Source organism: Saccostrea cucullata, unplaced genomic scaffold, assembly GCF_032062105.1.
Source record: "Saccostrea cucullata isolate Sc308-1 unplaced genomic scaffold, CSIRO_AGI_Scuc_v1 ctg2688, whole genome shotgun sequence".
Taxonomy (NCBI): Eukaryota; Metazoa; Mollusca; class Bivalvia; order Ostreida; family Ostreidae; genus Saccostrea; species Saccostrea cuccullata.
Window position 1 is genome coordinate 75,162 of NW_026938130.1, and position 17,962 is coordinate 93,123.

Sequence of the window (17,962 nt, forward strand, 5' to 3'; positions counted from 1 at the left end):
AATTTCACTAGATCATCGTGTGATAAACAAGTCTAGGATATGTCCGTGAACATTGGTCGGCTCGTCCACGTTTAGTATAAGGTTGCGATCATCAAGGGATTGTAACAACCTGCTTGCTTCAGGATCACTACGATTGTCGACGTGAAAATTGAAATCACCTGTGATTACTAGCTCTTGGGGAAATATAGTATTCTGATCGAGATAGGTGTCCCATTCTGAGAAGAACTGACTGGTAGTTAAACCATTCACAGTAGAAGGTGGCGGTCTGTAAATGATACATAGATTCATTCTCATGTCTTCTATTCGGATTGTAACTTCTAGATGATCGAATTGAGTGAAAATATCCGAGCTTGTGTTCAGAACGGTCACATCAATTCCCTTCTTAAAAACAAGAGCAATTCCACCACCACGGCGTCCACTGTTGCGATCTTGACGAATGATTTCGTAACATGATGGTTTCAGTTCATTCACAACAGCTTCATCAACAGAGAAACCTAACCAAGTTTTAGTCAATGCGACTAAGTCAAGGTCCACTGTAAGTATGTAGTCACATATTGATAGTGATTTTTTTTTAATTGCAGTTAAGAGAAGACAATGAAAACAGCTTTGAACTTGGTCTTATGTTTTTCAATTTCACTTTCGTGAGTGTTTGAATTCTGTTTTTCATACTAACTTTTCTTGGTTTACCATACGTAATACGAGTGTTTGTCTTACACACCGCATCTGTAACGTAGGAGGTATTTAGGTGAAAGGTCTTTGGTCTTGACAAACTTGAATCATTACGACTGTTTGGAAAATCAATTCTCTTTACTCGATTTTGAATCAATGTTGGGATTGGGAGAGCTTCACATGATTCATCAGAAACTTTCAAGGAAGATGAAGGATTGCTTAGTATATCATCGAAGATATACACCAGGTTATCTCCATTAACCCCCAGTTGATGTCCTTCGTATCTCAACCGCCCACCACAGACAGTGTGGATATGCCTAATGACCCTGCGTCCAGCCTTCGTCCCCCTTCTGAAACGAAAAGTTTCTTTACGACCTGGTACACCAGCAACATATGGTCTTACAAAACACATCGTACGAAAACTATATTTCTAAGTTGAGTACGAAAATATGTATAAATATCTATTGTTAAGAGTTAATCCCGAAGTGATAGTAATTAACTCGAATACGTATGTTCTGACAGATGAATAGATAGACAGGCAAATGTTTATATTACAAATTAACTTTACCATTGATAATTGCCGATATGTGAGATAGTATTACTTAAAATAAATTGTAACATATGTTTGATCAAAAAATAAAGGGTACCTATGCATGGATGTTAATCCAAACCAATAAAACTAATTCATTTATTTAGCAGGTGCACTTAATTCTAAAAATTTCCTATTTTTCAAAATCATAAACTTTTAAATAAAACTTGCTTATAATTTAGCAAGAAGAATAAAATAAATATTGATTATCATTGATTATATACAGTTATGTCAGAATTCAAAAACATTAAAATGTGCACCGTCACACTACCCCCTTCTTCGCCTAACTTCAGTCCTCTCTGAAGTTTAAAAAAATGAGTGTAAGAAAAAAGTCATTCACGCGAATCTGCTACAGTTCTGCACAATGGCATATGGCGTCTATTGGAACTGGTCCTTATTGACGTTAAGGTACATCAGTCACGTGAACGAACAGGAAGAGGAAGTGCCATCACCTGAGGTGCTTGTGTGTTTTGCTGTCTGCTGTTTTCTAGGTCTCTTTACATCTTTACATTTGGACTATGAAAAATGAAGAAGAACCACACAGAAAAGAGGTAACAATATTCAACATATATACAATACAAAAACTTTAAAAAAAATTACATACATGTATAGGGTATTAAACTACCTTTAACCACAAAAGAAGCTATGGGTAAGGAAAAAATAATAATCGAGAATGGTTCTAATTTGTTAAGGCGTAGTAGAAATTTCATGAATCAAGACCAGATATGCACAAAAAGGTTGCTTTAGAATTTTGCGAAGTTTGTAAGCTTGGACAGGGAAAGTGAAGATTTCACTTTAAGGTAAGGTTTGCGTCTCCCTCCAATTCATATTTTTAAAAATCTGCACATATGTTATATATCAATTTATTCAAGGAGATTAGCTTCATCATTTCATATGATTTTTGAAATTACCCGTCCCATTTTTTTAATCAAAGACGCCAAATTTAACGTATTTCATATTTCACCTCGAATATTATTTTCATTGAAAAAAAATGATTTATTTCGTAAATTATCAAACTTAAATTATTAAAATAAACTGAATTAATATAATTCATAGAGGATATTCAATGTTTTGTAGTTGAATATGGAATTTATTTCACGAGTGGGAAAGGATTTTTGATATTTTCACGAGTGCGAAGCACGAGTGAAATAAATTCTATATTCAACTACAAAACATTGAATTTTCTGTTTATTACATTTAAAAAAAAAATTCTTTGATTTTTCCTTTGCCCCTGTCTTTTTGTATTACAGTCATAGGCTACATGACGTCATAGTTGAGCGGTTGAGACGTCATAGATAAGTGAGGTGAAAACACTGTAAACATGGATTTAGCAACATATTTTTGGTAATTTTGACAGTTTTATTCGTTGTCAGAATGGTTTATTTATTTCCATCTATTATTAGGTCAAGGAAGATTACTTTTACAACAATCTTCGTTATGGGAAGGGAAATCGAGAGTTTTCCCGCTCTTCTGATATTCGTCACACTGTGACAGGATACCATTTTGATATCCTTTCACACTGTGACAGGATATCATTTTTATTCAATGAATAAATTACAGTTTTTCACGGGTGAAAATGTAATAAATGCTTATATCATTTAAACTTTTAATTTTCCATTATCAAAAATTTGGGTAAAAAAGAAGATTTTTCAATTTTCCTTGATAAAGTAAATCCGTTGCCATGACAACAAAAATCTAAAAAAATAAAAATCAACATTTTCCATATCTACCGATTACATTAAAATCCATGAAGTTCTTAATTTGATCATTTTCTTAAGAAACTAGAGGTACTGTGAGCATTGAGCTCACTAAATGATACCCCCCGCCTCCCATATGGTTATAACTTATAACTGATGACAAAGTCCATGTTTTGCCATGGCCGGGAAACCCAAAATATGTGTCAGATCAAAAAGTAAAATAGGAGGTGCACAATGGCAACATGTAATAAAGATTTTGTGAAAGTTTCATTAAATTTCACTCAGTGGTATAAGAGGAGTTGCGGATGAGAGATGGGTACCCAAAAGCGTAACAGACGGACGGACGGACGGACGGAATTACCGATTACTATATACCCTCCCGCTTTTCAAGCGGGGTGTATAATAAGGTATCTTTTTTGAGTTTTATTTGGATGTAAAATGGATTGGTCACATGATCAAATCCCATGAACCCCGAAGGGCTTTATGGAAGATTTGTCATGTGCCAACCCGTTTTACATCCCAATAAAACTCAAAAAACGATACCTTTTTACTTATATTTACATTTGTGACTTATTCAATTTCAAATTTGTCTGATTGTGACTTTTAACGTGTGAAATGCATTATTTTTCAAACCCAACGGCATGTATGTAATCCACTGAACGCGCCTTTATGACGTCACTGAGAAATTACGTCGAACGTTTATCCATACGCACATCTATGACCTATTGACCCCGTACCTGTATTTATACAGTTATAAAGACGCTTGCTTTCAGTAGTGTTATCCCAATATTTCCATGGAAACATGGGCTATATTATGGGTTTCGAACATAAAAATCAGGCTTTTTTACACTTTGAAAGACAACATTGATATCACTTTGTCATGGTGTACTCATCAGACTAAATGCTATTTATTATATTGTATTTAGGCATACATTGGCCATAAATATTAAAATTAACACTCCTTCTGTGCAACATGATGGTATAAAAATTTATTCCATGGAAGAACTCTGGTATTTATGGCAATCTGAACATCTGAATATTCTGATGAAATTGTCCATGAATTATAATGCAACATCTTTTGAAGTATATGTATATACACATACTTCATAACATGTTGCAACTAAACCAATTAAAAGCCTATGAATTTGAACTCATGCTGATTTACCGGTAGTCATTTTTCTAGACTTCTTTGAAGTAAAATGTCTGTATTCAGTTATGGCTGGTGACTTTGTCATTATACATGTATGCCATTCTTTGAGTGAAATGTTGTAAGCATTGCATCTACGAAGCTGCCGTTTTTTCTTATTAAATGATTTTTTTACTTCGAAAAGTAGAAATGCTATCTTTCAAGTAATGTTTGTTTGCCCTCTCTTGACTCGGGTAAAATTATTGGGTCGGTAGGTGAGAAAATCTTCAACATATTTTTTAAGGGGATAAGAAGAATAAAAAGAAAAGAATCGGTCCTGCATTGAAAAAATTTTTTTTGAGTCTGGCCATTTTAGTCAGTCGGTCGGGAGAGGCCGGTAACCAAACATTTTTTTAAAGATGGCCTAACCTATTTCTTCGCTTAATGGACATTAGATCAATCATTGAATTAGTCTGAGAATCTGAAATGTTTGAAAATAAGAACAAAAAAGATAAAATTCTAAGTGACATCAATTCATACTTTAATGAGTTTACAGGGTACTACTGATTTCAGAGAAAAGGCAAATTCTGCAAAATGACATTAATGTTACACTGTCATAAATATTTGTCAAGAACAGGGGAAAAGAAACAATGCTACAGTAACAGATGTATCCCCTGGATATTCACGAAATAATGATTTAAAGAGGCTGGGGGGTAGCAGCCATTTTCAGACTATTTCGATTTCCTTTAAAAGAATAGCTCCATAAAAAGATCTACAAAAATAATCAAATTTTAAAACTAAAATGTATGAATTTTTTCTTTGCCTAATGATAGTTGACAGCTTAAGATACCGTATCTAAAAAAAATAAGTTAAATCTGGTGGTTAATTTGTGGTTAATTTGTTGACCCCCCAGCCTCCTTAAATAAAACAAAATTTTTTACTTAATAAAATCAAAATAAAGAAGAAAATTAAAAGATTATAAATGTAAACAATTTTAAAATAAAACTACATATATTTATGAAAGATTCTAATTTTAGTAGAGTACTAAACTGGTCTTATCATTCCTACTAAATGAACAACCTTACAACTTCTAAGTGTCAGGTTTTAAACTGTTACAGTAGATATACGAGGGAGGTTTTAAACTGTTACAGTAGATATACGAGGGAGGTTTTAAACTGTTACAGTAGATATACGAGGGGGATTTCAAAAGTTCTGGCAACTGTTTAATAAAAAATTAACCGTTCAACGGAAATTATTGAGTTTGATATCATTGGAAAGATCAGAAAATTACATTCTCTATCCAGAGTTGTCTTCCGCTACGCTCACTGTATGTGGGAGAGAAGCGGGAACGACAACACTGGATAGAGAATGCAGAAAGTATACACAAATTATAACGTGACGTCACAATATGTATATATTTTTCTGATCTTTCTAATGATATCAAACTCAATAATTTCCGTAAACCGGTTAATTTTTTATTAAACAGTTGCCAGAACTTTTGAAATGTCCCTCGTAATTATACATTAACACTGTAACTTTATGTACAAAACTCATCAGTTTTCAGAAATGCTTATTGCAGCCCGGAGGACCGGGCTGCTCTATACATATAAGTTTAAGTGTAGGTGTATGGGGATTGGGGCGGGAGTAGTTATTCAGAATTAAAGGTTTTCTAAACATTGAAAAGATTGTTAATCAGAATATTCTTTTCTTTATAAATTAGGAGATATATAATATATTTACTTCCATAAAGTGAATCTGTAAATATATATATGTTTTTCATATTTAATATATAAAGTTGCTTATCATTTGCTATGGAAAAAATGACAGGTCCTTTTTTTTAGAACATTGAATTTTACTTCTCGCATAAAAACGTACTCTGCACAGTTCGTGTTTCATATTCGAAAATTGAAAATTAAAATACATTTTTGAATACTCAGTATAAGTGATGCATGTGTCTAACTTCAATTGATATTTTATGCAGCCAACATTTACTTGAGGAATTGATCAGGTTTAAAATGGTATCTTTGTTTGATTTTTATCCGACTATGAGTTTTCAAAATATTCGCCACTATCGTCTCCGTCAATTAGACGCATGCCTTTTCACACATATCAAAGTGGTTTGATGATCAAGACTTATTTCCATTGTTTACTTTATATATTTCACGGGCGACAATTGATGGTTACATCAATGTTTTCTTGTTTGAGCATTTTGATGCATATCCTGATGAGAACAAAATTTAATGAATAAAAATATTAATCTTAATTGTTCATGTATTAATTTCCTTGCAATTTTACAAACCCTTTTAGGAAACTTGTTAAGTATAGACAAAAGCAACCTTCAATTAATACCTTTGATGTATACATTCATTTGACTGAGTTCAAAGATGGACAAACAGAGCACGTACATGTACTGCAATCATCACAGACTCATTTTTTCTAAATATATGGAAAACAGCATGTAGATACTAGACAGGATGTTGCAAAAACATTACATTTTCTTCTATACTATCTATAGACATATAAAAATATGCATTGGGTATAACAGGTCAGAAGTCTTTTCCAAATCTCCATTGATATCACCATATCTGGTTCAACACCTTAGCTTGATCCATCCATCTTTCTTTAATATTCTTAAGCTGATATAGGATGACCTCTACTTTGAATGATGGCACAAATCTTTTAAGGAAACACTGTAGTACTATTTTTGGTTCTTATCTATTCCAATTCATGACCCATAATCTGAAATCATATGTGTTCATTTTTACAATAACATTTAAGGAAGGAGAAAACTCAATGAAATGAATACATTTCCAATATAATCAATGAAGAATCAATATGGAACTATTGTAAAATTTACAGATTGAATTGTATATCATGTATAGAGTTCAGAATTGAGTAATACTTGTTGTGTTTATTCATCTTTGTAACTCTGTTTTCTGTATTTGTTTACAGCCTTTTACCACTTGTGTCAACACAATAAATTGATCTACCAGTTTCCTGGTGTTTTTGGACAGTGTGCGTTTGACCAGGGTTTATCTGACTGCGTCCAAAAATACAGAATGTTCGTTTTGAAGGCAAATTGATTCTATTGTCAACCTTTATTTTAAAATTATGCTCAGTGCAAATCAATATGTTTCAGGTATTGTCCTTTGTATATAACTCGAAACACAAAACATTGAAAGTAATGTTAGTGCATCCGTCTTCAAACTTGTCTATGAATACGAATTGAAATAATGTAGTTTAAACTCTACCTCACGAATTAAGAATGAAACATGCTATTGGATCCAATTTGCAATCGGATTGTGGCGTTTATTTTCTTTTATCCTACCATTTTTTGATGACAGGCATATCAGTGCCTGCTTTATGCTTTATTTAATTTTACGGGGTCAGATTGCATAATATGAGCTTCGTCGGATAGAAATCGACCTTATCGTATACAACGTCATAATAAGAAATAAACGAAGAGTTGAGAAAGATTTCCCGGTATTTTTTCTACACATGGTTTTCACTTCAGGGAAATGTTGAAAACATCATCAAATATAATTTCTCAATAAATCGGGTCATTTTGAATTTGCACCGATAAGATATAAAAGAATTCTAAATTTATTCCCCTTCGTAGAGCCTAAAATTTCATGTATCGTTACCATGGATGAATGTAAACACAGGCGAAATGAATGCCGAGTTCGATCTACATTCATTTTTTCAAACAGCAGAAGACGCAAAGTTAAACCTAAAGCCAGTCAAATAAAGATTATATTGGATAAACATTTTGCAAAGCAGAATTAATATAAGGCATCACTGAGGAAGAACAGAATATATATCTTTTAATATAGTTTGGAATATAGATTTAAATTTACAAAGTTAAGTTTTCCCAAAGTAGTACACGGTGTATTAGGAGGCTGGCGAAAATCGTACATAGAGTGCACTGATGCAGCGTTTGAACCTCATTATCACTGTGTGTATTCATTCATTCAAGATTATATTAACGATATTACATTAGATATACTATAAGGTTTATGTCTTCGAATGAATGTACGTGTAATGGCAAATTTTATAGCCTAGGAATTAAATTTTTATTAACCAACCAAAAAATCAACAAGAGTAAAACACAGTTATAAGTTCAAGATACAAAAGGTCACGATGCATCAGTTTTTAAAACGCATTTTTCAAATTACAATATGGAAAGATATAAGGAACAAATTATACTTGTACTATGAAAGACAGTTTCTTTATATCAGTAATCCAATCACCTAGATCTGAGAAGAGTGTGCCATTGTCGGAAGCGTTAAATTGCGCAAGTTGCTTCCCTTTGACGCTAAAAGAGGTTCAGCATGGGAGAATCATTTATTTCAAACTAGAAATATGTCCATAGGACATGAATGCCCCGCCAAACATTTATTAGTAAAGCAACGTGGAAATTTGTATGTGTATAAAATTTGATCAGAATATCTTGAATAGTGATGCAGCTGAATTGCTTCTTTGGAAAATATAGGTCAGATCCAGCATCCGAAGCAGGGAAGTGTCCATCCCTAGATGCATCATCCATGCAAGTTTGGTTCAGGTAGGGCTTGTAGTTACTTGGGAATGAAAATGTAGGTCAGATCCAGCATCCGCAGCAAGTCTGACAGTGTCCTTCTCTAAATGCATCATCCATGCAAGTTTGGTCCAAGTAGGGCTTATAGTTCCTTAGGAATGGACCTGCTCCAAAAACTTAAGCAAGTCTGGTAGTGTTCATCCCGAGATACATTATCCGTACAAGTTTGTATCAACATGTGAAATTTGATAACACCATCTTGAATGGTATATTTAAAACTGAGATAAACACTAATTTAAAAAAAAGTGAGGTCAAGGTCAAAGGAAAGGTCAAGGTCAAAAAGTGTTGATGCAGTTGCATAGCTCTCATCAATATCTATCAGCATATGAAGTTTGATGAAAATATTTTGGATAGTTTCTTTGAAACTTTACTTTGAACAGAGCTAAACGCAAAGTGTGACGGAAGGACGGAAGACGGACATGACTAACACTATATGCTCCGGCCATATTCATGGCGGGGCATAAAAAGATTTTTTTCATTCTCTGTATCTTATGTCTTGCTTCCATAACAAGTTTTTCTTATATATTTCGTTCCTTATATTTACAAGTTTATAATAATATACTGACGATGGGTTATCTTAATTTTTTTTTTAACTTGGCTGGCGAAAATGGACTAAGATTTGAATACATGTACACGTATGAAACATATCCTTTTACGTCATCAATATTTGTAAGAATACAAGTTATTTTAAACAGAAAAAATATTGACGTCTGATGTGAAAAAACAATTATATTTTTGTGGAAGGAGTATACTGAAATATTCAATAATTTTCTCCACAATAATAGGAAAAACGTATCGGTAACTTAAGGTAAGTCACTCCTGAAATTTGTTATATCAAGGATTTTTTGAGAAGTATATTTTGGATAAGTACTCATAAAGTGTAACTCAAAATCGCAAAGAAAATAGTGGGTCAGTGTGCATCCTACTGATCTACGGTACATTTAAGTTGACCTTTTTGCACTTAAATCTTATCTCTTTGGTTAATTACTTAAACCCTTATTATATTTGATTAGATGTAAGCATGGCAATAAATATAATCTTATTTTACGTAAAATAGTTTGAATAATATTTGTCATTAAGCAAATCTTGCAAATTAATGCGCGTAAATTATTGTGTGACATTTTTGCACTAAAAAATAACATATTTGGGGTATTAAAAAACTTAATAGGCAATAAAAATTTTTCTTATATCAAACTTTTTACGACTTGAGTGCTGATCAGTCACAAGTATCGAGTAGTTTAAAATAATGAAAGAAAAAGGTGGGGTCAGTGATGTAAATTTTGAAATATTTGTCAAAATATTTGATTTTCAGGCAAAAAATGGTGTAAATTTGACCTTGACTTCTTTAATATACTTTCATTTTTTGTAAAATATTGTTGAGGGAAGGTGTAAAACTTAGTCTAAAAATATAAATTAAGACCTATATTAAATATTTTTAGCAATATCAAAACGGAAAATATTCTCCGAGTAAAAGTATGTGAGGCTAAATTTCCATTACATTAAATTTTATAAATGTGCAGATTTGCAGAATTTTCTGCTAAATATCCTTCCACCAAAAGAAATAGTCCCTCATAAATCTTGCTTCTTTGTAGATTTTTGAGTAGTTTTTTCATTGAATGTTCAAAAATTTACATTGTTGAATTTAAATATGTTATAAAAATTGAATTTAAATAAGTAGTTTTGAAGTAAAAGCTTCTGCGTGAACTTTTCTAAAAAGCTGACGAGTGACTTACCTTAAGTAGTATGAGCTCATTTAATATTTAAATTTTCTGTAAAATACATCTTGAGAAGGAATGGCAAATAAAACTTCGTATTACCCGCCCCTGAATATAGGTGGCGTATGCACCCTTTCCGTTCAACGCTCTTTTTATCTCCGCGATTAGAGATCACTTTCACTATCCGATGGTATAGACTTTTGTGAAAATTTACGTAATAAAATGACTGATTACGGCTTTTGGTGTCTTAAAGTCTCAGAAATGAATGTAATCGGCGATATGCATCATGATTTTAACGTAATTGGAGCTTGTGGAAAGGTCTGTTCCATATTTTGAGATTTTAATCATAATTTCCTCAGTCAAATAGCAATCGCTTTTAGCATAAAAATACAGGGTATAAAAATAGATCGGAAAGAAATACAAATGCATTTACAACATTTTAAACATTAGAAAATAAATTTTCCGTTATTGTTGTAGAAATATTTTTTTCGTCTTTCTTTATTTTTGAACGGGGAGAACAAGTAATGGTTGCATGCAAGTACACTATTCACATTACACACGTAGTAATCAGCTGGTAGTGTCAGGAACGCATATACAGTGTATTTTATTACTTTATACGTCCCTAGTAGTTAGTATATGAAATTAAGCAAGAAGAAAAAACGAAAAAGAAATTAATTTGGTTTAGATTTTCTGAACTAAAGCATATAATAGAATCAAAAAACTTACTAACAATCATGTTGAGAGAAAGAGAGAGAGAGAGAAGTGAAGGTGCTAAGATTTTTCAGACTTAGTGTTACTTCTGAGGATATTGACTAGGACATCTTAAGTCCCTTTATCTAATGCAAGATTCCTCTGATTCTAACAACCAACCTAATCAAGATTACCCTTTATCAATTAGAATTTTTAACATGACTAGGAAATAATTATTTAAATATATTCCTTAATTGAAACATTCTTACCCAACTGATACTCAGTGTCAATCTTCCGATTTTCTTTTTTTTTTTTTTTTTTTTTTTGTTTCTTTGGTGTGGGGAAAACAAACAACATACAGCTAAGTAATTCCTACTTCATATTTATACACATATAAAAAAATATTACTTCAGAAATTCTATATCAGAGTGTGTTTTACATGTATGTGCCCACATCTGACAATCTGATTAAAATCAAAATTAATCTTTGTTACAGAACAAAATTCTAATTATAATGGTCGCTGTACATATAGAAGATTGTACAGCGACCATCAGAAATTCAATGTGTATCAGAGGTCTGATTTTAATCAGATTGATGTTCCCAAGAAGATGCATTTATGTATATGATCATCCTTTATATTTTATTAGTAGCCAAACACAAAAGTAATTTTCGAAACCTTTACTGTATATGACTTAGATTTTCATCCTGCAAAGGTAAATCAGAAATCACCCATTCAGGGCCTAATAAAAACTTTTCAAATACGTAATTATTGATATCAGTGATATTGTATATAATTGTTTTATTATATACTCTGCTTTTATTGATATTTCAGTCAATTCTTAAAACATAAAAATTAACGTATTTAAATTCAATTTAATTATCAATTTTCATATCATAAATTGATTACTATTATTAATCATAATGCCCTGATATATCCAAACTAAGAATGACAGGGTTTTGATTTTGAAAGGTCTGTTGGGGGTCAAAATAATTAAAGCCCAAATGCCATTTCTAATGCCAAAAAGCTGGGGGTATTTTCAATTTTTTTCTTTATAAGAAAAGTCCAAAGTCCAAAAAAAAGTCAAATTCTCAGACCCCAAGATACAATGTTGTCCCAAAATTTTTAAGTAAACTACTTAATAATGGTTTAAATTGAGTGTAATCCTTGAAAACTGTCACAGGTATTTAAATAACCTACCTTAAAATACAATCCCAGGGTGTACTTCTTTTTATGTTAAATCTTCTCCAATTCCAATTTCGAAGCATAAACTGGACAGATCAGGCTCTTGGTGTCAAGGCCTTATAGAGCCTGAATTAAACTGGTCCTATAAAAATGGTCAAGAAAATTATAAATTCATGTATGAAACCAGAAGTCTTTGTCAAGACTGTAGCTCTACTGGTTTATATTTATAACAAAGGAAGAGAAAAGTTGCAGTTAGGAATTGAATCTTTACAACAGCCATATAAAATAAATTAATTATCCTTGATAAAGTCTTCCATGGCAATATTGCAATAAGACTACAGCTGTAAAATAACTTTTAATAAAATTTTAAAAGAATTTTCAATTATAGTTACCATGGCAACACCGTTCATCAAAATAGATTAAAAAAATAATAAAGACAATAATGTATGATAGTGTAGTCTATCTGCATGACACAATATATCATAATCAAACTAAAAATATATTTGGGATAGCATTTTTAAATCATTTCACAGAAATTTCTATTTTCTGTAACCATGTAAACAGTAACCATGGCAACACCGTTCATCAAAATCAAAATCCGATGCATAGAATTATCTATCTTAGTATAGTCTACTTGTGTGTCAAGTTATATTGAAATCCGACCAAAACTGTAGGAGGAGTAGCATTTTGAAAGCATTTCACAGACATGTCTATTTTTAATAACCACGGCAACACCGTTCATCGAAATCAAAAACCGATGCACAGAATTATGTATCTTAGTATAGTCTCCTTGTGTGCCAAGTTATATTGAAATAGGACAAAAACTGTAGGAGAAGTAGCGTTTTGAAAGAATTTCACAGAAATTTCTATTTTTAGTAATAGTAGTAACCACAGCAACATCGTTCATCGAAATCATAAACCGATGCACAGAATTATGTATCTTAGTATAGTCTACTTGTGTGCCAAGTTATATTGAAATCAGACCAAAACTGTAGGACGAGTAGCATTTTTGAAAAATTGTTTACAGACAGACGGACGCCGGACGCATTACTATCGCATAAACTCTTCTGGTCTCTGACCAGTAGAGCTAAAAAAAATCCCAGTTGCCGTGTAAATTAATATCTTGTAAATGGATGTCAAACAAAATGCTGTATAAATTTAAAAAATAAACAGTGGCACATCCAGGAATTTCGCAACGGGGGCGTAGTTGAAGGCGGGGGGGGGGGGGGGGGGGACGGTCTGGTGGCTGTACTGAAGCCCCCAGTGGCTCTAGGGCGAGGTCAAAACAAAATGACTATGTAAATGCAAACTTTTGCACTTTTGAAAAGTTGAACGATTTCATTGCATATTTTGAATCTGTCAAGTAATTATGTAGCCAAGTATTTTCATGAGAATAAAACAGACGCATATACGTAATATGACTGCAACCCCAAGAGGGGAATAATAAATTATTCTGCTCTTGGGACAGTCGGGTTTGAGGGAGCCTCCACCTGAGAACTTTACCTGATGATCATAAAATAAGACAAAGATAATAATGATGAAAATATGATGTTTATTTATTTACAATGAAATGACATGAACTGGTTTTTCCAGTTCTACAAAACAATGAAAAATAAATATGAAAAATGAGATGAATTAATGAAAATGACCCTATAAATGATCTTGAAATTCAATAGTTATTGTAACTTTATTTATTTAGAAGTTTTAGCCTTAGGTAATTTTGATAGTGAGAATTTAGATCGGGATTGAAATTCAAATATTTAGTAGACCACAATGGCGCCGAATGTGAATGTTAGAATTGGGAACTTAACTTTTGGGATAATTTTGAATTGTGCTCAAATAACTAAGTACCGAAAACGGTACAAAGTGCTCAGAATACGGGAAGGTTAGCTTACCCGTAGTAAGGCTGCAGAGCAGTGGACGCTAGGAGAGCAGTCCGCCGATCTACTCGAAACACGGCCTTATATATGGTGAGTACACAAAAGAAATGGTCACCCAACCGTGAACTGTTAAAACCCATATAACTGGACAAGATAATAGACTTTAAACCTATCAGATTACGTTTAAGATATAGAGTTATGGAATTAAGGGCAATATGGACGTCTATAGTAAACAAAGAATTTAAGATATCTAAAATCGTGAGGTAAGTAAACAATTGACTTTAACAAAAATACTGTCCCTAGACTAAGTGTCAAATTAGTTATATATTCTTAGACTTAATAATAACAATGGGAGGGCTTATTTAATGCAGAAAATGATTAATAGGGATAAAATAATGAGTTTTATCACATTCCTCCCCCCTTATAGAGTAAAAGAAACATTTATAAAAAGTGGTCAATTTAGTATATTTAGAACACATATCCATTGGTTATCTCACCTCTTGAAAATTGGGACTGTCAGTCCTAGCTTAAGTACACCATTGGCTGTTACATTTCACACCCCCGTCAATCAGACCCACATCTGTGAAACAGAAAAGATGTCTATAAATTGAAGCATTTTTCTATTTTTCTTTCAAACTTTTGAAATAAAATGATTAATCTAGCATATGTTTTGCTTGTTTTTCTTATTATCTCTAAAAAATTCTCAAGATAGGTCATATTTATCATTCAGGGTAGCAGGTACCCGTTATTAATGAAAAATGAAGAAAATCAGCAGTTTTTTGTATGAAAATACTGAGTTATGGAAAGAGGGAAAACTAATGTAGATAAAATAATCAATGGAAAGAAAGAGAATTATATCTAGTTCAAATGTACATAAGATTACTTAGAATTTTATCAGCAACGGGTTGCTGGCATCAGAGAATCAAATACATCCCCACTGAAAATTTTGTAATTTTGAAGGGGGTGACCTACATTTTAGCCAATTTCCATGAACATTTTATGTAATTGGTGTTAAATATGTATATTCTCATAAAAGGCAAACATATTTATTTGCATATCATTTATTATTATTGACATAATTAATAAATTGAATAAATGCCAAGGGCAGATAAATCATATTGTCAGACTGAATACAGTGCTCAATTGTAAGCAAAGTGCTTAAATAACTGCAGTTCTGAAGAAATTTATTTTCTAATAATCTATAAAAAGTTCTAAATAAATTAATTATTAAGAGATTAACTAGATTTTCTAAGAAAACCATACCTTGGAACTCTTAATGGAAGCAAAGGGATCATCCTCAGAGTGTCCATGTGTTGTTCATTGTAAGGGGGGAGGGTTCATTAATCTCCTCCATCTTAAGAATGCATTGCTGAAATACATTTTATTTTATTAAAACATACTGATAAATGCATGTAGTAGCTTATATTGTATTTTTTTTATTATTTACATCATCTTTTGAATTTTTTTATAAGCATTTGTGCTGAAATAGCTTTAAACTAATCATGTTTAAATACAATTTACTCAGATAATTATTTCAAAAGTATCTAAGAAATTGAAAAAAATAACTGCAGATAAGAATGACTCTTAGTTGTTCAAATAAACCACATTTTAAAAAAAATCCTTCATTTTCAAGCATCATTAGAGTACAAAATTACCCCCCCCCCCTCTTTTCTGCAGAAATCAAGATTAGATATGGCAAGGAGGAGGGATATTCAGACACTTTTTTCAATAATAATTTTGCAAATTTATTGTTTTTTCAATGTATTTTCTGCTAAAATATATTTTACAGTATTTTAATTTAAATTTCCTACTAGTAATCTCTAAGTTTCATCAAAAGTATAACTTTTATATCAAGCCAGCACTGATTACATGACTAAAATTGGCTCTGCTGCTGGATTAGGCCCCTTGTTTAAAATCAAAGTAACCTAATTATTTAACAGAAGTCTAATTTTGTTATAAGTTATACAATCAACTCTGATTAACACAAATTTGAAAGAGGATTAGTCAGTCTATTCCAATGTTTGCACTCATAAAATACATGAATTTAAATGAATTTCTCAAACTGCGAGGGGGATATTCATATGTTTTGTGAATTGATGATGCCCATAAATATCAATATTGTATCATTTACAATATTCACAGTAAATTTCAGCATAAATTTTAATTTAAAACTATTTACATCTACATTTATTGAAAAAATGAGAGCTAGAGCAAAAATTTTGGCATTTTTTCACCATGTGCAGTCCCCATTGTGAGCCCCAATTTACCCAAACCCTCTAATTTTTAAACAAATAGTAAAAACTAACTAAAATATGATCTCATTGCCAAAAAAATAGGAACTGATTGATTATTTGGCTGTAATCGATGTTTATCCATGAAATAATACCTATTCTATAGGACAAACACCACCAAATGTTTTCCCATAGACTTCCATACAAACTTGAGCCCCTGTCACTCATACACATATTGAATTTTGGGCAAATGACCTTTTTGCCGTGAAAGTTCGAGATATTGGAAAACAAAACATGCCAGAAAAAATATACCGTCACGCGGCACTTTTACTTTCAATTTCCATTTGTTTACAACAAGGTGCGTTTGACACCAAATGAAAATCTCTAACCAAAGGGCACCCCTCCCTTCAAATTTTTACCTGTAACTCCTATATATCTCAAAGAATCCCAAGTCTTGCTATGAGATTTTTATCAACTTTATTTCACTAGTCAGATACATAACAAGTCTTTTCTCTTATTGACCAATCACGCGCCAGCTAGCATTTTCTCCTCCGCACAACTGTGGGTGTCCAAAATGTCTGCGCCCATGTATTTGTTTATGTAGGGGTTTTTCCTTAAGACAAAATTACTTTTATTTTGTCACATGAATCAACAAAGCATAAAACTCATTCAAAACAAAAGTAATCACAATATCAATGATAATAATAATAATGATATACAAAACTATCAATTAACAAATAATTATTAGAGAAAGGTTTTAACAAATAATGTCCATCTTTTGTTTTTAATTCTAACATGTCTATTCACAGTTCTTCCTCTTTAAAGAGAGGCGTAGCCGGGTGGCATTTCCTTCCTCGTCGAATGACATCACCTCATCCCTATTTACTGTGGCATTTGCTCGAATCAGCCTCTCTGGATCAAACAAGGGATTCGTCTCGCTCTCCTCTCGTATAGCTAACCTCTTCCTCCTTTCCTCCTCTCTCTGACACTCTCTTTCCTCCCCACTTGTCATCTTTCTCGGTAGAAGTGTCTCCCGTGGATCCATGAACTTCCTGTTATGAACATCAATTTCCACTAGTAGGCCGTCAAGGTTTTCTGTACGATGCATCGCAGTAACATGTCTCCTTGCTTGGGACTTTATTTTAAAACATCTCTTACATGACTTTCATTTGAATAATCTTCTCGTCTCTTTGTGGATGTCTATCCAGTGGTCTAGAAGCTGGCACGGACAGGTCATTCCCGAAAACGGGAATGGCGGTCTCTGACCCTCCTCAACTCTTTCAACTCTTCCTGATATTCACAGAAGTCAAACTGGAACTCCATGGCAAACTAAAATTCCAATAGTATTGCATTACCTCAGAACCTTTAACAATTTTATTAATTACGTGTTGTTTTTATTCATTATAGAAACAAATATATATTTTCATTTAAAATTTATTCTTGATTTTATCTTGACTACTGATTTATATATTAAATATCTATAAGATTTCAAAAAAAATCATTGGCATCATTTATACAAATGAGTTAATATTAGTAGTTATAAGTAATAACAGTGGTGCATGTCTGCATGATCCTAGTATGCATGTTA

General features: G+C 32.3%; 1 long non-coding RNA gene across 1 annotated transcript; it reads right to left on the bottom strand.

Moving 5' to 3' along the window:
* Positions 1 to 14,639: 14,639 nt before the first annotated feature.
* Positions 14,640 to 15,504, bottom strand: LOC134249466 (uncharacterized). The gene is made up of 2 exons (XR_009988285.1): positions 15,407 to 15,504; positions 14,640 to 14,723 (listed from the first exon to the last, which is right to left on the bottom strand). It is a non-coding gene; the product is annotated as an uncharacterized LOC134249466 (long non-coding RNA).
* Positions 15,505 to 17,962: the final 2,458 nt, after the last annotated feature.